General features: G+C 40.3%; 1 long non-coding RNA gene across 9 annotated transcripts; it reads left to right on the top strand.

Annotated features, from left to right (window-relative positions):
* Window positions 1–1,909: 1,909 nt before the first annotated feature.
* LOC111268398 (uncharacterized) lies at window positions 1,910–24,124 on the top strand. Of its 9 annotated transcripts, none has more exons than XR_015314193.1 (4): window positions 1,945–3,047; window positions 5,183–6,569; window positions 7,908–8,100; window positions 24,026–24,124. It is a non-coding gene; the product is annotated as an uncharacterized LOC111268398 (long non-coding RNA). The 9 variants fall into 9 exon arrangements; XR_015314191.1 differs by lacking the exon at window positions 24,026–24,124 and adding an exon at window positions 12,933–13,048; XR_015314192.1 differs by lacking the exon at window positions 24,026–24,124 and adding an exon at window positions 8,741–12,912.
* The last annotated feature ends 1,324 nt before the right edge of the window (window positions 24,125–25,448 follow it).

Genomic DNA, 25,448 nt, shown 5'->3' with positions numbered 1-25,448 from the left:
ACAAATTTAACTATCAGATGAGAAACGTTGTGTAAACACCACTACAATAGAAGCAATATACGGATCAATTATTTTTAGGTCTTTTCGACATTACAATTGCGCCAAGCTGCTAGGAAGCATGCAGATAGGCAGAATTGGCCTAAATAGAAGAGGTTAAGCGCAATTGTTTTGGTTTGGTCTTGTAAGTAGATCTAATCAAGAAAACAAACTAAGTAAGGGTTTTTAAGCTGATTTGTTTTCGAATTCTATAAAAAGAATCATTTTGGCATGTGCGACGTCAGCGCCATCACAGCCACTGCATAATAAACAATCTTAAGAAAAGCACCACCCATTCACGAACACGACGTGCGCCTATAATAGTTACTTTTCAGTTGTGATTTTGTCAGCTGGTTGCTGGCAGCAACGCTAACACGGAGCGATCGATAGTGGTGATCGTGGTTTCAACTGAATAACCCCTTCGCTTGGGGCGTTGTCTTTATGGCAGCGTGCAGATTGACTGCCATTGTTGTTATTAGTCAGTCTACGGATTGATCAAGAAGTGAGCTGGTTACGTATTGAGTTCTAAGATAATGTGAAACGTACAAATCAACCAACCAACCAACGGAACTATTATAATATAGTACATAGATAGATAATCTATCAATAAAAAAAAACGTGTCATATTTTATATATGAGTCTTAAATTCGTGGTCAAAACCACTTACTACACATTTTCACCCCTCCTTTAATCTACAAGTACCTTTGACAGTAACCGTAAGTACACTGGCAAATATGAATTCTCTAGAATTTCGCTTAAATAAGCTAGATGCGATTTAATTTTAACACGGTTAAATTTCGGGTTTCGACAACTGCCCAGAGGTTTCAGGACTGAAGAAATTCAACATAGGCTTCAACGCTGAGACAAAATGTCTCACAACACCTTACTACTGAACTTTATCTGGATGGCCTAATTGGCGATTGATATTATCATTGCCAAAACGGTCGTTAGTGTCTGAATCAAAGACGCTAGAACACTAAAAATGGTTTCTAAAGCCATTTTGATAAATTTTCAAAATCATTAAAATTATGAATTTTATTAAAGATCTTCCGGTTCATCTCATGAAAGTCTTCCTCAGAGTTTTCAGAAGCCGTATGAAAAATGTTGACCGCCGATTTCAAATAAAAAATGAAGTATTTGGTCTTGGTAAGGGTTCGTCTAATGCAGAAACTAGTTGCGGTAGATCTTTACCTAAATTCGAAAGACGATGCATTGCTATTTGCCATGATGAGTTCGTTGTTTTGTTCCAAAAAATAATCGATGAACACATGCCCGTTATGATAAACAGCCCGCCAAAAGTTTGAACCTATTAAATATGTAAGCTATATTTAGATGAAAACAAACACTTGAGTATAATCTTTTTTCTAGCAAGAACCAATAGCGTTAGCCTCCACGGACGTGTAACTATTACTCGCTTCGAACATTGCTTCAATTCGGGGTACCAGCCAATCACAAGTTATTCTGAAAAACTTCTACCCTAAACTTGTTTTATAATAGTACTGGGTATGAGTATCGGTAAGCTCGGATTCATCGAAGATTTACTTAGCCATGTTTTACATAAGAAATGTGGGTCTACATCGTATACTGATAGAACTTGAAGAGTCTCCAGAACCAAAGGCTCCCAACAAGCTAAAAAGGCAAAAAACGTGCGAACTTTAAAGACTAGTAATCTTAAATACTGGGCGACCCAGTCTGAGTAAATACTCCCTATAGGCGGCTGCTAATTTATGCAACAAAAAATTTAGCAGTCATCGGAAATATTATTTTTATTCGATTTTGCTGAGTTTTTGAGCTTTCCAAGTTCTACTGCGCGTTATGAATTTCAATCATATGGTATTCCAATATAAATTTGTTGCACTGTTCTAAAAAGATTGCTTTTTTCTATAAGTAATAATAATAGCCCACTACGATAACAAGTCTGCTAACGTTTGCTCTCGTTTATAGCGAATATATGTGTGTACGTGTGGGTGTGTATGGGTATGAATAACATATAGGTGTTTGCCTTAAAAACGGTGCATATGATTCTTATAACTTAACCTGGTCGTATTTAGCTGAATATGTTAAAACGGCATTTAGTCGTATGTTTTTATGTGTATTTAAAATGAAATTGTACGATCAGCCACTAGTTGACCTACAAGTGCAAAACAAGATGGCGGCCTTAATCTGCCGCGTCGACGCCTTCAAAGCATTGATGTCCATTAAAGCACAGCGTAAATAACAAGGGGAGAGAGAGAGGAGGGAGGGAGAGAGAGGGCGAGGCGGGAGAGAGTCTATAATATGGTTGGGTAAACGCGTCTTGAAAACAGCCGCCATCAGCGCTTGTTCTCCATGGGTATCTCACCGCGTTTTTAATACTTGCTTCCGTCTTCTCTTTATTTATATGCGAGCAAATAGAGTGGAGCGAGCAAATTTAGACGAGAAAAAAAGCTTTCGTTTACAAATGCAAATTTCCATATTCAGTTTTAGAGAATCCAAAGGCCTTAAAAATGTTGATCTAAGCAATCATCTGATTCAAATTGGATCTAATCTCTTTTCGCATGGTGGTGCATTTGCCTTTACGATTTGTTCGATTCTGGTAACCTGTCGCTCGAGGCAGCACCAGCCATAAAGTGGACGAGATCCGCAACTGTAATGACATTAGTAATAGGGATAGATGCTTTCTCGAGGTCTGATAGGTAACATTATTCCCCGCCAGTGCTGATCGATTGACTGACTCTTCGCTGCTTCTTAGGCGATGAGAAAACTGGGTGGAACTTTAGGCATACAGAGCTGTAGTGCGATACAATAACGCTTGTTCACTAGCTAACGACCGGTCACACTCGAAATTTTGCTACATAAGCAGGAAAGTCAGTAAATATTGCATCTGTAATGTGGCTTTGATAGATTTAGTGGCTGGAACAGCTGTGGCGAGAGACAACGATGGTGGCGCTCGCTGCGGTCATGTCTAATTGAAGGTTCGCTCCGACGATTAAAGTAAAACTTCAAGCGTACATCCGGTTCACTACTGTTTGGTAAGTGGAATGGACATGTTTGACGCGCAAATGTACTAAACAAATGCGGCCTACACAAGAAGATCGAACGGCCTAGCGTGTGCGTGTGTGCGTGTACATCTAACGTTGTTAATGAACAAGAAACAATGATTTGCGACTTGCAACGATCTTTTTTGTTATAGCAATTCAACGTATCTATTTTTAATCGATTAATTTTGCATTTATTTGACATGGAACATGTCGGCAGGCAGGCGATTTATCTACAACGTTACGCAATATTTTTTACCGAATTTATGTAGTCTTATCCGTGGAGTTTGCTATTTACCGATATTCCACCTTTTACAGGGTAAGTGATGTAGGTACACCTCTCAGACGTAATTAAAGAAATCCACCGTCCTTCTTCCACCTGCGTATGTTTATCAATAACGTGATTCAAGAACTGCGGAACATGAAATAGCTATTGGAGCTCTGATATACTGCTAAAAGAAGGTTGAAAAATCAGTTAATGTTCACAATGTTAACTTAATATTCATACTATCATCTGCGTCAAATTTTTCCAACAATACGGTTGTGCATTTCCGCTAGGATGACTGCTGTAGGGCTTATGTATATAAATAATATGCTGCATAAGATCCGGCTCGTATATTATCTGTGACATGATGACGCCGGCAAAAAAACAAACCGACTCAATAATTGAGTTGCTTTAGGGTTTGTCGGTGTACAAAATACGAAAATGGCAGTTTCCATAGCGTCCTGTTGGATGTGCCTCATTTGGTTAGAGCAAATATACTCGTTAACTTCTAACCTAAAAGAGTTCGGCTTGAAATAGACGCTAGTTTCCCGTCTGTGGCTATTAAGTAAAGGCCTTTTAGAGTCGCAAGACAACTGGATTCGTTATATCTATAATTTCCCAATATGCTGCGGGGTATCCAATACTGACACAGTTATGCATATTGGCCTAAATCAGGTAGGAAGTAATCCATTGCTTGATAATTAAAAGATGATGCAATCTATTATATTACAGTTATGACATCCATTATTTGCTTTCTCAAGGAAACAACATTGACTAACATTTCGAGTTATTGTTCCTCTACTTGTAATATCACTCAAAAAATATTTAATAAAAACTATTAAAAGTGATCGATCTTCAGTGGTGAAATTGGGAAAAATGCCTACAAGATCTGTCTCCCCTCGCCCCCGCCAGACAATTAGGGTAAAGTAGTACTTTAGTCACCTGCTATGGATAGTACCATAATCATTTTATGCGGAGTGCAATACAATATTGTGGTACGTAATGGTTTCGTGTTTGATTGAACAATGTTTTCGAGCGTCCATCTGTTTATCTATCGCATTTAGACGGCTAAAAAAAGATCTGACGCCACCTAGATACTATACGAAATTCGAGTGCTTCTAAATTCTATCTATACATTCGCTGACTTAATTTGGCTCACCTTGATTTCCTGCTTCTGATTCTGCTGGCCTACCGCAATGGTTCAGTTGAAAAATGCACCCTACGTTTAGCATAACATACTGTCAGTGAGTCGCTGTTATTACCTTTCGTTTATAATGTCTCGACTAATGGTCGCTGATCGAAACGTGTGAACGTTGAGTCCCTCCATTAGTTACCAGTCATAGGCACACCTACAGCAGTGTGTCATATAAAACCTAATCAAGGCCAACTGATATCAATTTGAAAATGTAAGAATATCTATTTATTGCATTGCTGATCGTGATAGTGCTAATTTCAATATTGCGCTGGTTCAACTAGCGACTATTCTCTGTTATAGTGCTATATATATCCCCGGTCTACAATTGTAAATCCAGAGAGCCTATATTATCGCTAGAAAAATACACTGTGTAATGCTAATACGTCATTATTAATTATATTTATCCTTCATTTTCTTCACTCTGCCTACTTCCTGCCATTGTTATCGTAGTTCACTCGTGTCGGCTCTAGATACAGTTCATTCCTACTCTGCGTTGTAAGTAGTGCGACAATTGCTGCTGATGGGCGGTAGTGGTAAGGGCTTTTTTTAGCAGTGACTCTTGTCGTAGAAATAACATTGCAACATAGTAGATCTTCAAGTCCTTACATCCCTTTGTTTGCGATCCATTGATTGGAGACTGAGGCTAAATTGTGTTATCATAATTTACAGGCAACAGCGGCAGTATCATCGCCTTTAACAGTCATCAACGAACGACAAGGAATCAGACATTGATACAGAAGGCATAACTAATGACCTAACTTATAGCTGGTTCGTATCTCGATGCACGTAACTCTACCAAAGCGACCTGCTAATCAACTGCGGAGAGGATTGACTGACAAGTTAATAAAATCACCAAATACGAGAATAAGTTGATCAGGAAATGCGAAAAACCCAAAAGCTTTAGCTTGCAGGTACTAAAAACGTACTCCCATATCAGGGTTATGCAACGTAATCTAGATCTGGTGAAGGGATGATTCTTTTCCTTGGAGAAGATATATCAGCATCAATTAGCATGAGACATGCTGTCCAGAACAGCGCTCGGCCAACAATAACGCCATTTTAAGATCGACTGCTGAGCAATATCCATTTCAGCCACAGATGTCGAATAGCCACCGGTATAGAAGCCACGCCACCGTCGGCAATACGAGTAACCCGCACAAACCATGTTGTTGTCTCTCTGCCGCTAGCGCCCTCTGTTCTGCTTTCCGCTTGACATGTCTATGTTATTGCTGTCAATCATGCTACCGATATTGTTGCGATTGTAGTGCTTTCCGTTAGCACCTCTTTTGGTCAGCTTCGCGGCTGCCGACGGAAATGGAAGGACAACAGCCGATGGTAAGATCAACAACTACGGTTATTGTTACCCCCACCAGCACGGTCATTATTGCTACGTACGTATGTGTAAGTTGTAGCTGCCTGCTGTTACCACTTGCAGCTCTGAAAGTGAGCCTGCTCCTGATGCTAACATCGACGTTGACCGCAATGACGACGACGATGATGATGATGATGATGATGGTCGTTATTGTGTATGTCTATTACAAAGCTTTTCTATTAGCATACCACTAGGCACGAGCTATGGCGTCCACCAAATAAATCACAGGAGCAGAAATGCTCTCGCTGACTCCTGAGGTTTGCTAGAATGTATTTTTACAGAGAGGCACAACAAGTGAAGTTGCCCATTGAGCTACAAGACGCCTTTCTCTGACCCTTAATTCCTATTGTGGTTCCTTCTAGCGATAACACTGATGGAACTCGCCTGCCTATATCTCCTGTTTAGCGAGCTACGTTTAAATGCTAGCATCACTGGCTATGCCGTACGCGAATCGGCGAAACTGTCAGATAGGACAAACCGAGCGAATCAGCCGATGTACCGTACATCATCATGATGCCGTTTTCGAACGGCAAGTGGACAAGTTTTCGCAGCAAATGTTGTTTCAAAAAGGGGTCTCGAAATCCACGGCAAGATGGGCCCTTTAAGCCGATTTGCCGAAGATATGACGTCCACTATCAACTCAGTTCAACGAGCCCCGTCTTTGTCCTAGTTACAAGAACGATTGTAAGTTAAAACTGAAACCGGCTCCCTAGTAAATCTTCAGTTGCGTATTCGCCTTGTTCCTCTGAAAGCTAGATAATGCCAATTTATGCCATAACTTAAAACAGAATGATTCCGTTAGCAGTTTAATAATTCTCCTTATGGACAGGGCGTAAAAGCGAGCAGCATAGCGTTAGAAATAGCGCATATGTTGTACGTGCAATGCCATTTAACATGCACTTCGGTTGCACGTAGCAATAATACTCACCTCAGACGAAATTCTAACAATACGAGTATTAATAGACTGTCGTTTGTGTAGGCGTGGCTAGTTTACTTCACCATACTATCGAACTATGCAAAGTAAGTGGAAAAAAAATTGCTATCCACGATTAAGCATGCGCGAATATCAGAAAAACGTTCAGATACAAGAGTTTCTTCTTTCGAACGAATATTGCGATAAGGGTTTACATAAACATAACTACAAACGAATTCGTGTACCAGGCTTTTCGTGCACTGGCATAAAACGCGTTTACTTGCCAGCAAGTTACACACACAAGTTGTTAGGTAAACTGGCATTGATGATAAAGAAAGGTGGCTTAAAGTTGGCAAACTACCATTCAAAACAAGCGGACTCAGTGTTCTTTATTTAGAAGCACATTGATATTTCGCGCAGACGAATGCAAAAGTAAATTTAAAGCATTGCGAAGTGGCGGGTGTGTATGAGCTAAGAGTCTATATAATAGTCGTTATTAATGAATGTATTTACTATTTTGCAACGATGGCGTTACAGCGTTAACCACTTAGTCAGCCTCTTCAAGTCCTGAAACTTAGTCTTGAGTAACTTCTTCAGTACGCGCTTACGATTCTTGTAGTTAAGGTTTCCAGTCATCGTAGCGTAGACAACAATAATATATATGTAGGCAGCATTTTAGCTATTAAGGGACGTACTGAACAGAGCAGCTTCTAAAAAGCCCACTTGTTGAAGGGAATCGGTCGCAAGAATCAGTAGAAAGAACAAAATACTAGCGGACATAGATCGACTGAAATTGCTTAGTGAGATGTCAGCAAGCTGTGCTCTTACCCCTCACACCTATTTTTATTTAATATCGGCCTCGAATGCTGCATGCGCACATGGTGAGAACAGAAGTGGACAAAGAAAAACAGAAGTTTTCTTCTTCTTCTTCTTCGTATCGTATCGTATCGTAGATGAACGATATCAAACGGCTAACTATGGCAGGGAACTTTTACCTACTGACTGATGTATGAATTAATAGAGCAAATAATTTGCATGTTTTGAAATAATATTACTTAACTAAAAGTACCTTTTTGATCAATGACCTTCTGCCCTTTTTCTGGTAATAGTGTAATCCCACCACTGTAGAACTTCTCCGGCTTTTAAGGAAGGAAAAAACGTGACGTCTTTGCCATTGAAACCAAATTATCATCGCCACCGGGGTTCTGCAGAGACCGAAACAGACGGTAGTCTGAGTGCAAGATCCAGGCAATACAGTGGATCGATTAAAATTACTCTTCCCAGTTCTCTCGATTTTGCCGGGTAACTAAACACACATGTAAACTGACATTGTCATAGTAGAAGACAACGCCTTTTCCGGCCATTAAACGCATTCGACTTTTTCAGTATTCTAATCTCGTTGCCAGCAGGGGTCGTTTTGCCATGGGCCACGAACCTATAATGTACAACTTTCTTCCACTGTTACCGACTGTGGATTACTGCACATTATTATTGTATGTGACCTAGTATCGATCACCCGCAATCAACCGCTTTAAAGATGATTCAGTTTCGTAGGGTTTTGGCAGAATTTCGCAAATGGAAAATAGGATCAAGTGAATTCTCTCTTTTCAAACTATTTGGTAATGGATGTTTACGTTCTTGGCGATATCATAGATACTCACGTATCGACTCTGCTCAACTTTGCGATAATTTCATCAACTTTTTCGTAACTGGTCGACCACCGCGATGAGCATCTTCCACGTGGAAATTTTAAGAACGAAATTTCAGCCTTTTTTGCCAAGCGCTTGACCTCTTCGCTTCGCACACAAGCCCGTAGGGCAGCTTTGTTAATCACTGGTTCTCAATACAGAGGTCAGAGATAGAATTTTATAGCTATCACTAAAACGGCCACAAATAATATTCCACAAACTAATATGTACATTGAAATGATTTCCGTTTGCAGACGGTTTGTACACGTGTATGTCTATTAACGCACCTTTACTCTGCTGTGAACACTTCAGCGATAGCTCAAACTTTAGAAGATATGTTCTTTGCGTCGTTTGCTCTTACCTGAAATGTAGAATTTTAATTGTAAAAATCTAACAAATCGCAATTGTCGTTAACGATAGTACTTAATTTTTACCGAACTAGCGCACTGTTTGGTAATCTGGAAACAATCTTAAGTCTCTTATATTGGATACATAATATGTAACATGTATGTTAGCATCATAAGAGTTTATCGCTATAGCATCCCTGTTCCTAAACTAAAATTTTAAGAACAAAATCAGAATCTTAGCCTCGACACCGTTAGTTATTCTATAGCTTATAAACATGCTAGTCGATTTTTGAACGGTAATTCCTAACAGAAGGCGGAAAGAAATTGGTTATTGATTGATTATCGTGTGTTTTGCCCGTGTCCACACACGTTTGTCGGTTGACGTTTCATTTCAATGATAAAAACCCTGTTTCATCTAGAGCGTTATCGTCGCCATCATCGCTGTTTGCACGACGCTGATGTATATATATGTGAGTGTTGTATAGTTTTTTCAAAGGCCTTCTTCATCGCCAGGCTTCTCGATGTAGTTCGCTCAGGCGCACATACAGGCTGACATACACAAGGCGAAGAACAGTGGGCAAGATGAACATTTTCTTTCTTACACTGTTTTGACTCGGGGTAAATCGAAGAATGTTTTACCCTTCAATCAACAGCTCCGTTGCCACGTTACGCGTGGCAAACGATACCAATGCAGTGCGTTTTTTGCCCACCGGCGACATCGATCACTCTCACTTTTTACAAACTGATATAGTAATTCTTTTTTCATTTCCACAAGCTGAATGAGTAACAAAATTATTATTTAGGTCTGTAGCACTTCAAAGTAATAATGCTATGATAGTAATAGCACGTTATCAGCGGACGCTGGCGGTCGGCGTTGTCATTGCACTACTGACGATTCTAGAAATCCAACACGATGTTGCAACGATATAGCAACTTGCAGCAGTGAATTTCACAGCAATTTTTATTTATTTACAAAAATCCGTAGTTGCTATATGGTGGTTCCACTATAGTGGGACTAGTTATATTTGTATATATGTATATTATACACTATCGTATGTGCACTGTAGGTCTCGTAGTCAACCATGAGTCTCCGGTCAGCGTAACAGGATTCATCCTGTTGCGATGGGAGAATTGAGAACACGGATGTCCTTTTTCTTTTTTGTATATGATTCTATCACCGTTGCTGTTTCTGATATTGTAGATACCAATGCGTATTATTGGGTAAAGATGTTGCCCATTTGTTTCTTGTCCTGCTCAAACCCTTTTATTGGGTTTTTGGTAGTGTACATTTGTTTGTATTTATCACATCTTTCCGGTGACCGAACTCATTTGGTGCTAAAAATACAACTGATACTGACTCATCGCAGTAGTGACAGATTAACGATCCATTTTAAATGCGCGGGCTTGTATTTACTATCCTTCGTCTTATATGCTTATCTATCAAGCGTTCTCTATTTGTCAATAGAAAACACTATCTTTTTTCTAATATGCCTATAATCTTTATGGGTATTATATTCGTTGAGACAGTTAAAAAAAGGTAAGGATAATATTAGTGCTTGATAACTTTTACTGATAAGATGAAAATTTTGATGAACGTACCTACAAAAGGCCTAACTTGCGTCTCCCTGTATGGCAATAACTGTTGAACTAACTAGCCGTTTTTGAAGTTAGATAACTTCTCAATGTCAGCTAAACACTAATATTTATCAATTACGTGTTCGTTTCTTCCTACTCTTATACTTTTTTTATATATATATTTTTTCGGGTCCACTTAAATAACGAATCGATGCGGTACATCCAGTACATATTCAAGCGTGATTTCAGCAATGATAATCGGATTTACAACCGACAGGGGCTTCGGCAGACGAAGAGAAACTGCGGCGGTTTCCCATTATATTCAGCCTGACGAAGCGCCACGTAGTCGCATTAAACGTTATCAAAAAGACCACATTTACATATGATATTAATCCTATTAAGCTAACTAAATTCCAGTTGAAATTAAGATACTCGCCCGTCCGTCCGTCCGTCTCTATTAAATTTTTATGATAGAAACTTTTTTCTTTTGCCAAAAGAGGGCACCACTTTCGAGGATCAAACAGCGTCGTGTGCTAATTATTGTTTATCTGCAACACTATGCCGATACCTGACTGGGACAAAAAGTAGCTGAGAATAACTCTGGGCAGCTTTGAAGTCTTGTCGAGGAGAAAATAAGAGAATCTGTTCTTATGTGCCTTCTGTTTATCAGTAGCAAATTATGTGGCTACACATTAATGTAAACGGAGCAAAAAAACACAGGAAAACAGTTCAGCTATCGGTAAGCTTTAGCTATCATTTGCTTTCGTGAAAATACTATTTTCCAACGTTTTAGAGTAGTCAATGATGACTCGATGGAGGCCTGTTATGCCAGTGACCGGCGAACATCCACCTAACGAAATGCAACAAAGATGCAAGTTTTGCTCACGTTCCTGCATTCATCTGTTTCCTTGTGCGACCCCATGGGGTATATATTCAACGATGCCTTCATATACTTCCGACCTTTTGGTATGACGATTATATCACTCGATAAGTCGAGCTGGACTCGACCGATATGCAGTATGCCCATCGTGATGTTCACAAGCGGCGACAACATTGTTGTTGTTGGCAGCGTTATTATGAGATTGCATGTATCTGTTATTTTAGACCTGTAGGCAAATGGCTTCGTAGCTAAGAAAAGATAAATATCAAGAGTAGCTTTACCTAGCAGCGACTATTGATAGAACAATAAAGTTTTACGCCAATTGAAATTAATGTCAATTCCATCACTCGACCATCGTTGCTTCGATACACAAACATGCTATATATGTAGAAGGAAAGACGAATCATTCTCAGGTTTCCCTAGTCACCGCTTCACGATTTTAGTTTGGCTTGTGGAAATGAACGCCGAAAATCAATTTGCTCCGACAGGCGTTTCGTCACTATCTGACGCCAAAGCGTAAAAAAATAATAACAGCAGCAACGACAACTGCTGCTACCGTCCCCGATTTTGATGACGCCGTTGTTGTTGTTGTTGCTGCTGTTGTCGCTGCTGCTATAAATACAATAGATGTGGCTATCAGCAGGTAAAAAGATAGGACGCAGGACGCATAGAACTGATCGGGTTAACACTATTACAGGAGTATTGAATTATGGTTAAATGAAGACAGATAGTAATGGCAGTTACGTTGTTTTTCCGTACATGCATACGTAAGACCTAATCCACTAGCTTTGCTACTATTTACGTGAGTTTGGGCAGCTGCATTAGCTGCCTATGTTTGTGCGGTTATGGCAGCCATTTTTATTAACTGACCACCGCGTTTGCTGTTGCCAGCAAAACCGAGATTTTCATCTGGTTCCTGTTAGGAGAGGTTCGAAGGGAATAAGATGGTGGGGGAAGAAGGCAAGACCCTTGGTTGAGCAATTTTGTCCTAAACGTGCGAGCAACAGCAGTGGCGAGTTTGTTATGACTCGAATCATCATCATCAGTTGTTGATCATACTGATTGAATCATCTTGATTGACTGATACGGTGCGAATCAATCTGCTCGCTTAGTTTCGGCTGAAATTAAATAATGGACGGGATCATCGTCGACCACGGGTTCGACCAACAACGGCGACTCAGAAATATCGATGGGAGCAGGACAAATGCGAATGAAGCGCACATATATTGTCCATGATGGTAGTTTTTATCATTAGTCTTATGGAAGTAATTATATCTTTGAGACATTTCGTGTCGTTCTGGTTCAACAAATGGGATAGGCTGTTCCCTGGCTGGCTCGTTGGGTAGGTCCGCGACACGTGGCGCGCAGCTCTGAATCGAGGCGCTGAAACTCATATGAAACACATAGGACATTGCTTCAGATCAGTCCGACTGGTAAAATGCTCAATCTGTCTATGTTCAAACCTAGCAGCCAGTCTGCGTGGCTGTCGATCTCTAATACTAACGCCAGCCATTGGCTGCTAGTAAAATCAGGTCTCGAAATGTGTATTTCTTCTCCTCGGTATCAATTTAGAGGCAGTTAATTAGTTAGAGTCGTTAGAAGTCCAAGTGTATTAAATTTATATTGATGTCATAATATTTATAGGAAAAGAGGATAGCATTCCGATGAAAGGCTATAACCTGAACGTCGAGGTGCAGTGGAAAGAGAACAAAGATGTCCTAAATAAAGTGGTCTCATGAAGAATAGAGATATCTTTCGTAGTACAACTATTTTCATTGTTACTATTTGCCGAGCCTTGTATATAACGCCTATAACATGTCGCATATATATATATATATAGATGAAGAAATCTTTGGCTTGTAAATCTATAAAGCCATCATTCCATATCGGACGTCCGTCAAACCGACTATCCCGTTCTTGAGTATGTGTTCTATCATAGAAACCTCGGCAGATACACGTATAAAGGTGTCGCCAGAGCACCTGACATTCAACAACATATATACATTTTACTGGATATCCTAGATTTTGTATTGGAAACTGAACTCTTCTTTGATGCTAACAGGATCTCACCTCACATCGAGAGGAGCACGTTGATGTTTCATCCGTTTTAATATCTACGCTGCATTCTAATGTTGCAATTGCTAGTATTTCAACATAAACTGCTGTTAAGTCGCTGCTTTCTTATAGTAATTTTAATTCGAAACATTGTTATAGCGACCTCAATTTTCGTATCATAAAAAGTATAAGCCCTTAGGTACTTTATCTAGGAAAGCACATTCACGCGTTTGGTGGGGGGCACGCCGGGTGTTAATAGGCAACACAAGTTCTAACCAGAAAGCGAGGAAAAAAGAGAAAATATTGCGCCATTGACTTAGAAATTTTGATAAGCTAATACAATTAATTGTATTCGAAAATTTGTGCGTTTTCAATGAAGAAATGGTACTCAATAGTAATAAAAGTATATATTTCGCGATTAAAAAAGTTCAAGAATACTCGCTTTCATCTTGTGGTTAGCACAAATAGACGCCTATAGAGGTACATGAATACGGTAAGTGTTAAGGGATCTTATACCTAGGGGATCGGTTTTCTGATAAAAGATAAAAAGAAAGTATATCAGATAATCGTTTGACCCGAATGATTTGGTCGATTCGTAAACTAATAAAATGATTATAATGAAAATTTCATTGTATTTTTAGAGAGAATTTTGTAGAGAGAATTTTATTGATATTTATATGAGATGCTGTTCGTGCAAAATTTTCTAGTCTATCAGGTAATATATAGCGATAGAGATTTTGACCATACTTATTTCACATATATATATATATATACACATACATACTTACTTAGAGTTAGTCAGTTATATGCTGTTTTAAAAAGTCCAATCTTTTTTTTTCGGAAGAGGCTACTTTTAGTGCCGAACTTAGAAAATATATTTTGAAAGTTTTAAAATAAACTAATCAAGCTCAAATTCTATGGCGGTTGAAGAAGTATTTAATGTAACAGTAGAAAAGAAAGTGCTTGCTAAAGAAAGACTATTTAACATGTCTGTCTGGATTTAAAAAGGCAGTAGTTATTGTACAGCCCGGGCAGGCATGGTTTAGATGTATTTCTATTGTATCACCGTGTATTCCACACCACTGAAAAGAATCACGTGAATAATAAAGGGTTTATTTAATAATTGATGGAAATGACGAAGCATCAGAAATCATAAAGAAAATTAGAAATATGGGCAGGATTTTCAACTTTGTTTGATACATGCCCAGACATTTTCAATGCGTATGATCTTTGTTCCATATGAAACAGTTCCGAATATATATGTCCGAAGGTTTTTAAGTCATCTGCTTTGGAAAAAATGTTATATGTCTTGCCATATTCTCACTGCGTAAGCGTCGTTTCAAATGGACAAAATCGAAACTTATTTTTAGTAGAGTTGATCGTTATTGATCATGATAGAGCCTTTACGACAACCTTTAATAGGTAACTAATTCTATGACATATAAGCAAAACAAGTAACTACTGTTAGCTTTATCTATTTTGCTGTCAGTAGTTTCGGTTGAGTTTCCAGAAAAAAAAAAACTTTGATTTTGACCTCTAATCGTGTGAAAGGCAATGTTTTAATGTCGATCCTAATAACAAATATATGAACTGGGCCCTACCCTAAACAATAAACATATCTTTACGATCACAGGTACTTGTCCAAAGAGGTGGGTATATTTTTCGTATTTAACGACCTATTATTTCACTTGTGATATCTGTAAAGCGAAATATCTAAAAGCTTGGAACGTCTGTAACGATGCTTTGCGCTTATTACATTAAGAACATTGGCATCATAAACTCGGAGTCTATGTTACCATGCATTATCTCTCGACGCTTACCTAAGAACGAAACATGTCAACCCCGATATTCCCCGCCAAAAGCTTACTATTTGCTGTAGTAGTTATTAATTAATAGGATAATATCGAAGTCCTTGTAAATGTGCGAAATAATATCGTTGGGTTTCTTAATTAGCGAAGGTTCACGCGTGCCTTGCTAAGATCCTGTATCCTTAGACCCATCCGCCCATTGTAGAGTTGAAGAGGACGTTAAAGCGCACATAATGTCTTCTTCTATCATGTAACACCGACGGTTCTTCTCTTGCCAAAGCCAAACGGTGCATATGTAAAGCCTAATTTTATAATAGCTGGTTAATTAACTGACGAAATTGCAGTTATTCGCACTAGACGCATGACGTTATGTCCCTTCCTTGAAAGGGCGCTAGGAATAACTAGTCTCGGAAGTCTTGCTTCTATATGCAGGAAATTCTCAGACCTTTTTTTTTAACTTTTCCCTGCCCCTTCTGTAATAACTTGATCTGGTTTGTTTTCTCTCCCTAAAAAAGGAGCGTACAGAAGCTGACTTCTTCTAACCTGGGTTGCGTTATTCCTCAGAATAAGGACGCCGTTTCGTAAGCTTGCGGCCAACCTCCAAATCAGTGCTTATTCAGAACTCATGTGACTTATGTGACCCCGTTTTGGTCAACGATTGCTTTTTATTATTAGTTGTTTTTACTCTCCGACAGATGAGTATCATGCCCTTTTTTGTCCTATATAGAGAATGAGCAAAACTTGAAGGCATCCCTTTGATATTTTTTAGAGCCAATGACCGCCTATTGAGCTCCGTAGATTGTAGCGTTTTGCAACGGGAGCAAAGGTCTCTTCGTCCGAGAGGAAAGACTGTCCCGATTTAGGCCGTAGGGCCAAAGCCTGGTTACCTTTCAGGGAAATACTGGAAAGGATTCGAATAAAGCTTCATTTGGAAATATTAGGCCGAAGAACCTATTGTAGGGTTTCAATATACAAGAATTTGTCAAATTTTGGAAGTTTAATGTCGTTCTTTTTATCGACTTGTCAAATTAAGTTAAGGATTGATAACCCGTCGAAAACGCACGTAACATTCATTTGTCAGGAAATCAATTTCGAAATAACTAGATGACTGATGGTAAAACATGGCTAGATTGCACACGTTGAACATCGCGTACCAGGTCTATCATATGCCTAGTCAAGATTCCCCATCGTTTCTTCACGAAATAGTTTCTCTTAAGTTATTTTTGTTGGTTATTTTTATTGTTATGATTGTTTATAAAGGCTACGCCGCATTATTTTGTACTGCTAATGTGGCGTATTATGCTGCGATCAGCTACGCTGTAAGGAAAGGATCTATAGTTTGCTCGTGCGACAGATCGTCAATGCCGACCGCAGTCACCGTATATTTGTCCGACGATTTCTACCGAAAACACTCCGCTATCAACCGATAGGACAGCGGTCGCTCCGGCGGCCGTGTCTTTGGAACAAACGACACCATGAGCTAGCCTACTATTACAGCTACCACCACTAGTATTAATGGTGGCAGTTTTTTTTTTTATAGTCAAAGGAAAATCGACTCATCTCTATGGACGACAGCTCAATGGGTTAATAGCAGCCATAGGAGCGAAAGGCAAGCATCATTCGCTTCATCTGTCCGATGTATCTATTCGCGTGACGCCTTGTCACGATGATAACGATATGATGGACAAAGATCAAAACCGTAAAGAACTGACCAAAATGAACAAAAGAAAAACCATTTTCAATAGGTGGAACATAAGGGGGTTTGTTTCTTTTGTTATAACTGCTGACGTTTTTGCTGGCGTCGCCTGTTCAGTGAGTCACTTCCTGGGGGGGGCGGGGCGGGGGCGATCACCATTTTGAGTGTTTGCTTAGTTAGTGGACGAAGTTCCACTAGAGTAGGACAAAATAGGCGACAGTGTTATTATTCAACGGTTGTCTGGTGACTACAGGACATTATTATATGACGAAAGAAAGGGTGCGATTTAAGTGAACAACTATATACATATGCCGACCATAACGAACAAACATGAGCAGCATCAACGGGAAAAAACGCTCGCCGAAAACCGCTAGCATCCATTGTGAATGGTGGGGGGTGGCAACATACCGTCGTGACCGTACAAAACCGTACAAACGGGTACCTCTCAATAAGTAAAAAATTCACTGAACTATGTACATGCCCTCACACGGTAAGCTCAATATATACACCCACACACGAACGTATACTAAGGAGATAGAAAGCTATCTACGACCTGTCTTATTCTTCGCCTATTATATTTTATTTCATGTTTGTATATTTTAGCAAAGAAAAAAGTGTTGTGCGGGGCAATTCGTAAAGCGGAAGAAACTCCACTCAGCCGAATCGTAATGAATGACATGGACAAAAAAAAGGCTGTTTGTTTTGATATCAACATGTCGTCACTTAGTCTCTCATTGGGAGGTAAAGGCAGATGCTATATGCCTAGTGCAAATGTTTATTGTCACAACGGAATAAACGAGCGTTGGTATAATGCGCATATCGGATCATCGCCATCGGATATAGGGCCTGTTACACGGATGTGTGCCTGTGTATAGGCCGCGCAAACAATACAGTTCATTATCAATTGTATACATTCAGGTTCGTCAGTAATACACATTTGTACTAACAGATGTATTCTATTCCTCTGCCATAAAACGTATACTATGTTTCTTGATTGTAGCGCTTATCTGTAGTAACGTTGGCTCAGAAGCAACTGAGCACAATGAACCATAACTATGTATATGCCCATCCATCTACTTGCTCATCTATTTGGTAGAGGCTGATCTTGTCTTTCCGATGAGTTTGATGCCCCTATCTCGTATTCATGCGATGTCCCCTGACCTTGAAGCGTTTTTTCTTTGTGTAAACAACGACGCTGGAAGTGTGCCTGCTACCGGCGTAGAATTACGCCGGCGTATGGGCCTGTCTCTACGTGTACATATGTAAATGTATAGTGCGTGAAGTAATCACAGTTTGTGTGTAGGTCCACCATGAGGAAGCCTGTAAGCAAGCATAGAAACTGTGTTTCTTAGAACCTATATGTTTTTCCACAGCGTCAAAAGAGAATTAGATCCATAATATAAGGAAGAAATATATTAACGTTAAACGAATACGTAAACGGCTCTGCCGCTAGTTAGCAGTGAATACCGTCCGTGTGGCAGGTACATGTCATGGATAGTCAGTGAACTATGATAGAATGTTTCATTTTTGCCGTGACCACTTCTACTAGCGTTGTAGCACTTCGCCAATTGATAGAAATAAACAGACTGTACAATAAACGTCCAAAAGCTACTACCTAGTGGCAGCGAGAGGAGTCATCAATCTGACATACTCATAAAAAAACGGTACGAGACGAAAGATGTCTGGAAGAACTACAAGCAGCAGTTTCGACTACAAGCAGCAGCATAAACGGCCCTACGTTCTGGCTGAGCATCTGCTGGACGACGCCCTCAGGAAGTCATGAGAGAACGAGGCGCTAGCCCTATTTCGCAGAAAATGCAGCATGTGCGTACCAATGTTGGTGCGAATATATGCAGAGTATTAAATCGTTTGACAGGGTAGGACTGAAGGCAATGATCACTGACTACAGGGGCTCACTATCAGCATCATATACATACATTCGTGCTCTACTATAAATATGCGCTAAGGATATATGTAAATGTTGAAAATTTTCTTTAAATTATGGGGGTATGCTGTGCGGCCACCGGTTTGAATAATAATACGAAATAGTACATAACATTTAGCTTAAATAATATGTCCATAGAGCTTTCATTTCATGTAAAACCGTAGCTAAGGATTTACTGACTTTGAGTATGCACATGTTACAAGAATGGTACTTTGTTCTACGTAATGCAGTGCTTCACCAGCGCTTTTCTTTTCCAAGACCAACAGCCTTTCCGAGTGTTCCTTGTCGTTCCGTCGGTGGGTAATAGTCTAATACCTTAAGTATCTACTTTTCTTCGACAGCGAACCTGTTTCAAGGTTTTCCGCAGTGGAAACTCGTTATCCATAGTCTGAAATGGGGCTTTTGACATAACTTTCGGGTTAGACGACAGTAGTCTTGCAGTGCTTGTTTTCCTTTTATAAACAAGGAATCTCCAGATATATTACAATATTCTCCGACTAATAATGATTTTTAAAAAATCAATTTGATATGCTATGTCGATTTTCACCTGCATAGCTAAACTACTTCGACTAAATTACTGAAGGCTAACCGTGACGATTGCGTCTTCTAACAAACCACCTAGGGAAACTAATCGATGGAACTCATACAGACGCTACAGACGTACAGCAGCCTCTTCTATACCTTCATAGGTGAGAGGCATCTTCGTTACAGAGAATTCTACAGTTCCTACGAGAACTAGCTAGCTGCGTTTTTAAGTATATCAAAAACCAAGTTTTAGGAGCAGATAATTATGACTTTAATATTATAAGTTTAGTGCTAAGGCAATACCTACAATCCTCGGGAAAATACCTATGTCTATTGACTCGACAGTTTTCAAGGGGATTTAAGCTAGGATGTTACCAGAACGAAATTCTCGGTGCTTAAACGCTCTTATTAATTTAATATTGTGTGGTACGTTGAGCAGTTTAGCGATAGTCTGTCCCGTAATCTATGATAATGTGACACGTGCCAAAGTCTTTGCCATCGATAAACCGTAGGTGCCAGGGTCATGCACGTCTCGTTCGAAGCAACTTCTTGTCGTAAATGTATCTGCATCACGATTTGGTTGAATCAGAGAGTCATTCATCTAGAGTTCTCTCGTTCCGTGTTGGGTGTATCTTCATAAATGTCACCGACTCAAAAGGATCAGTTAAGCCATCGAAGCTTTCAAGTAACGCACGGTCCGCAATTGATAAGCATGACCGACTCCGCAACGAGGGTAGCCAGTCAAAAGAGCAAAGAAGCAGCTACCGGTTTCTTAAATCTAACAGCCGGCTCTAATAACAACGGAGTTGTTGTTTAGCCCGCTGCACAAGATATGAAGTGACAGTGTCGACAGGGCCGTTTTGAGGTCGGAGAGGTGGACCTTCATGTGACGGCTGACCGCTTAGCTCGCCAAAACAATAATAAGAGGGTTGGTTGGCCTTCTTTTTTGAATTAAGAAAGATAAGTCCTCAAGGGAATACGGACGGCGCCACGTCGCTGACAAGGTTTCACCCCTCGGATAAACGACGCGTGATGCCTGTGCACGCACACGGTCTTTGTGTATGTAAACCTTTACGCAACACAAAGATAACAGTGCGCCCAAAATTCACGTGCAGTCACTTTATTGGAGGGTTTCGCTACCAAGATAGTGGAAGATCAAAGATTACTAAATGAAACTGAAGATGTTAAATAGAGAGACCAGTCTCTCAATACAGATCAATCAAAAAAGCAAGATTTAACAATACGTGTTAGCATAAATAAATGTATCTACGACGCGTACGATGGCGAAATAAATAGATTTTACCGCATATGTGCGCTATAAAAAAAAAGCGACAGCTATATCTTAACGTCTGTCTAGATACTAGCTTTAGTTAACTTAGAATAAAATTTCGTCAATTAACAAACACGGTGAAATGTTTCGTCTAGTCTATACGATACAGATATCGTAGTTGAAGTTTCTCAGCAATAATCCCGGTAGAACCACATTCGACGAGGTTAGTCGTCATCGAGTACTACTGTAAAGTTTTGATCAACGATTAATCAGCAAAGTCTATGAAGGTAAAGTTGTCAGAGCCCTAGTCTGTTTCATATATCTGATAGATATCAGGCTAAACAGTTCCAACGGCACGATGACGCAAACAATGATTGTCGGTGTCAAGCTGAGTTGCGGAACAAAGCGATTTGACTTCGTTCGTTTATCTTCGGTTTTTTCTCGTTTTTGTTGCCGTAGTCCTTTTTCTCAACCCTACCATACAAAGCCAACAACCGGCAAATCTCAAACAAAACCAGACGGACGCTGCTCACACAGCGTAGCACGGTGTTAAGTACTTGATGCTTAACGCGTCGACGTTGCTTCTCGTTCCTTACATAGTTCGTCAATGAACAGCCCGCGCTTAGAACAGGCAGACGTCATCAGTGAACGGCGACGACGCCGCCGATGCTGAGCGGTCGTCCCCAGCATCAATGGGAATTCGAATGAGTCAGAGGGCGCGCGACGAGGTCTGACGACTGAAAAAAGCAAACGGCAGATGAGAGCGCGGACAAAGTGTCCAGGGATAGTAATATACGACATAACAGTTAATAGTTTCCAAGTGCCATGATTTCATTCAGGCGAGCTTTAACAACGGTGGCAGTTGCGGTTGTCGCAAAGTAGGTACTACGCTGGTAAACATATTATGGTTTCCTGGATGATTGTGTGGCTCGTAAGTCTTATCCAGTACCAAAGTAAAACTAATAACAAGTAACTGTAACAGGAAGTGTGTAGTAAAGAGTAGCTTTTATCTACGGTGTTTTTGTGGACAAAGGATCTGGCCTAATGTTCGATTGGCCCTGTTAGCAATATTGTTATTTGAAAAACGTGTCAGGGACAATCCCGTTTTATTTGTGAAAATCAAACAACAACATATGAGGCTCCGATTACGTTGGCATCGCATTATTTTCTAAATTTTGAGTCCTTTATACCATGCCCCGCGCAGTGTAACGCCGTCGCCCTCTGGCGGCCGCACCATTACATCTTTCGACAATGGGGAATCTGTCCTCCAACAACACTACTTGGAAAGAAACCATCGTCATGGTGAGTCATCAGCGCTATGCCGCACAAACTAAATTAACGATACTTACGGTAATTACACCTAATATTGGCTCCTCAAAGGAGTCGAAATCAGTGTTCTCTCAGTCCTCACAATCAAGCGGAGCCTCTGCGTGTACGTAACGAATATTCTTTATATAACCGAATGACCCTCAGCGTTGTAAAGGTTCACTGAATAATAAAGTGTAGAAATAAAGGCTTTCCAACGGTATAGTGGAGCTACCTTAAAATGAAACCGAGGTTCCTCTGTGAGCCAGCCTGAGTGGTTGGTGAGTTTTACAACGAGCGACAATGGCTCAAACCCAACCTATAACCCTTCAAAAGACCCCTAGGAGATAAGCGTTCTCCAGGCTCCGTTATCGTCAGGTCGAAAGCAACGTAATATAACCCTGTTGTGAAACAGTCGCTTTTCAAACTCTTCCATTGCAACCAGAACTTCCCATTGCATCCATCCATATCATGGCGCTTAGCAAGCTAAAGACGTTGTCATTAAATGACGGCGCTCATTATCGATAGATCTGTCGTTGGCTAAATGTCATGTAATTTACCGGGAAATGGAAATCACCACAAAATGACGTTTGCTGACTCGTCTATGGATGACTTCTATTCCAGCTAGGCACCCAGGTATTGGGATGACTGGGCCGAGGCGTTATGGGATGTTCGCTGCCGCTGTTGCGCGTAGCAGTCGTACCATTAACTATGACTGCAACAATACACGACGTAGACAGTCTTTTTATATTCTACCTCCTTTGCGGTGTCGTGCTGGCCTATTAATGCTATCACTGGACCGTTGAGAACAGAAGCTCATTTAAATTTAATTATTAAGAAAAACAACTGACGTCATGCTTTAGACCGCATTTAGTAAGCATACGTATAAATGACATGTGATTAAGATCGAATAGCGACGGCCACGATCGTTTTTGAGTTTTTATAGGATAAACAGGTGGTTATTTGATGAGTCATCACAAACTAAACTGGCCGACAAATATCCATTACGGTTTATAGGCAAAAATGACAATTATTTAAAAGTTAGAAATAGCGTAGTAATGGTTGATAATTAGGACACGTATTAAAGGCCTGTAACGACACTGTTCGTATTAGCACCATTAGTGCTTGTTGGCGAAATGTCAATACCAAAATAGCGACCCAAATAACCAGGATAACGTTTTAGTAGGAGTCAGATATGATGAGCCTAACGTTGGCCAATAACGCTTTGACACCGAATGAATGTGTTTCTATTTATGAAGACCGCTTTTGTAATGAGCTATTCTATGATATTGGTTCTTGTCTAAGAAAGTGCTCGACAGTCTTCTTCGTTCTGTTCTGTTACGAGCAGGGCAATTGGCTCCTTTGCTCATTTTTGAAAAATACTACCAGAAAAAAAGCAAATTACTAACGATGAAGCAGAACTTGTTCTCTCAATTTCCTATATGGAAAAAACGTGACACTCCACCAAGCTCAAAATTAGTTTGCTGGTTTCGAGTCGTTGGAAAGCTATAGACGGCGGTCGTGTATACCTATCTAAAGTCCATTTATGAACAGTCAGTCACGGTTCAAACAAGGCTGGGTCGATAACAGTTCTAACAATAAACGATGCAGCAGTAGCATACCTCCTCCATATTGCAATGACGACACTTAAGCAGTCAAACCCACAAGCTGTGAGTTTCGAAGTCGTGGACATTGGGTCGTTCGAAGCCGACATCGATCATTATTGGCATGAAAATCATCATCGTCACACATGCCGCCATCACGGAGTAGCAGTATGGGGCGAAGGTGAGTTGGTAAACACCGACGCCAATCAAAACGACAAGGAAAAATATCGATACAAACAAAATCGACCAGGCCAGGTTCACCAATGGAACCGATAATGAGGCTGCTTCATAGCCGCATAGTCAATCAAATATCGTAGCGATTACAGGGCTGTCATCGCAATTTTTTCGCAAAATGGCACTTGCTTGACTTACCTTGGCGCTGTGTTTTAGTAAGAAAAATAAGGAGGAAAATATATAAGAAAGTCACGTCGACACTTCACATTTTCCGACTGGCAATTTATTTCAATTTTAGCTAAAAGTATGCAAAAATGGGTGGAACTCAATTTTCTTGGATCTATTCGTTTTTCAGGCTCACGTTGATGTCAACCTGGCAACCAATGGTAAGGTAAAAGTTTTATGTTCAATACTGTCGTTAGGCGTTCCATCAGACGGCTGGTTCCCAGCACGAAACGAACCGTGTGTCCACGCTCAGGATTTGCGTCACTCGATTTTTGCGATTGCGTCACTCACTTTCTACTATGCCATCGCTAGGATAATGAGAGGTAAGCTAACAACGTTCATGTACTAAGTGCAAAATACTATTGCTAAATATAATATATGAAGTCTCGATACATTTTTGTTCTATGCGTATTATGTTATATAGGGATTAGGAGGTTTGACGAGGTCGAGCAATTAACAACTCAAATTACTAAGTACAATCAAAAAAAGGTATATCTCATTTGTGTCGCTTCTTTTTTTATGAGTCCTTCTAAGTATGGGCCCGGTATATTAGAGCTGACATTTGTATATCGTCTGTGACGCCAGAGTGGTCTAGTGGGTTGCCTAATATATCGCAGCGCAGCGGATTGCACAGCAACAACAGAGACGACTCATCCAGCCTAGTCAAACTTTTAGTTCAACAAGTTAATGTTTTTTTTAATCAAATTATCTATTAATGTTTCTATTATACATCATTTGCTTATCTCTTTAGTAGCAGAATGGCGGAGTGTTACTTGATCAACTCTATGCATGTGCTTTACTTGGGGTAACGTACGCGTTGCAGCCTTAAAACGGCCCCAAGTTCCATCGTCACCCCTTGACGCTCACCCAGGCCTGCTTTGCCGTGCCATACCATGTTCTCACACGTTCCATGGCCTTTGCTCATTATCGCCTGTCGCAGATCTCCCCAGCAGCTGTAGGTGGAGACGTCCACCCAACCACACCGCTTCGCCTATGTTTTTCACCACGGCAAGCCGCAGTCTTAGCTCACGGAATTATTCGACCTTTTGTGCTAGAACGCCCCAATCGTCTGAAGCAAGGCTTAGGAGAAGTATCAAGAGTAAAATTTGAAGTACTTATTTTCATTTTATACAATAAGAGAGCACTTTGCCTATCATACGACTTCGGGGTAATTGTAGGCCCAGTAGGGTATTTGATTTGGTGCTGTTTTGTGGTAGGGTGCCAAATATCCATTTTAGCATCAACTGAAAATGGCAGATAAATCAACGTGTTAAATTTTACATTCGGCACTGCTGTTAAGCGTTGCGTAAGATGGCTCGTACCTCGTAGTACGAAGATACTAAGAGTGACAAACGTTTATGGTAGGTGATTAATGTGTTGGAAAGACGAATTAGGGTACGATTGCAAGCTCTTCATATGTACGCTAAAGCTTAGAAAATAATAGGTTTCTATTTCCGGGAAACGAGCGCAAGATGTTGCTAGCAGCGAAAAGCGCAACAGGGGTACGCATCCTCCTTCCAACAGCTCTGTCACATGGAGAACGCGACATCCCC

The sequence above is a fragment of the Varroa jacobsoni genome, unplaced genomic scaffold, assembly GCF_002532875.2.
Source record: "Varroa jacobsoni isolate VJ856 unplaced genomic scaffold, vjacob_1.0 scaffold_1280, whole genome shotgun sequence".
NCBI lineage: Eukaryota > Metazoa > Arthropoda > Arachnida > Mesostigmata > Varroidae > Varroa > Varroa jacobsoni.
This window is presented reverse-complemented; position numbering and strand designations above follow the sequence as displayed.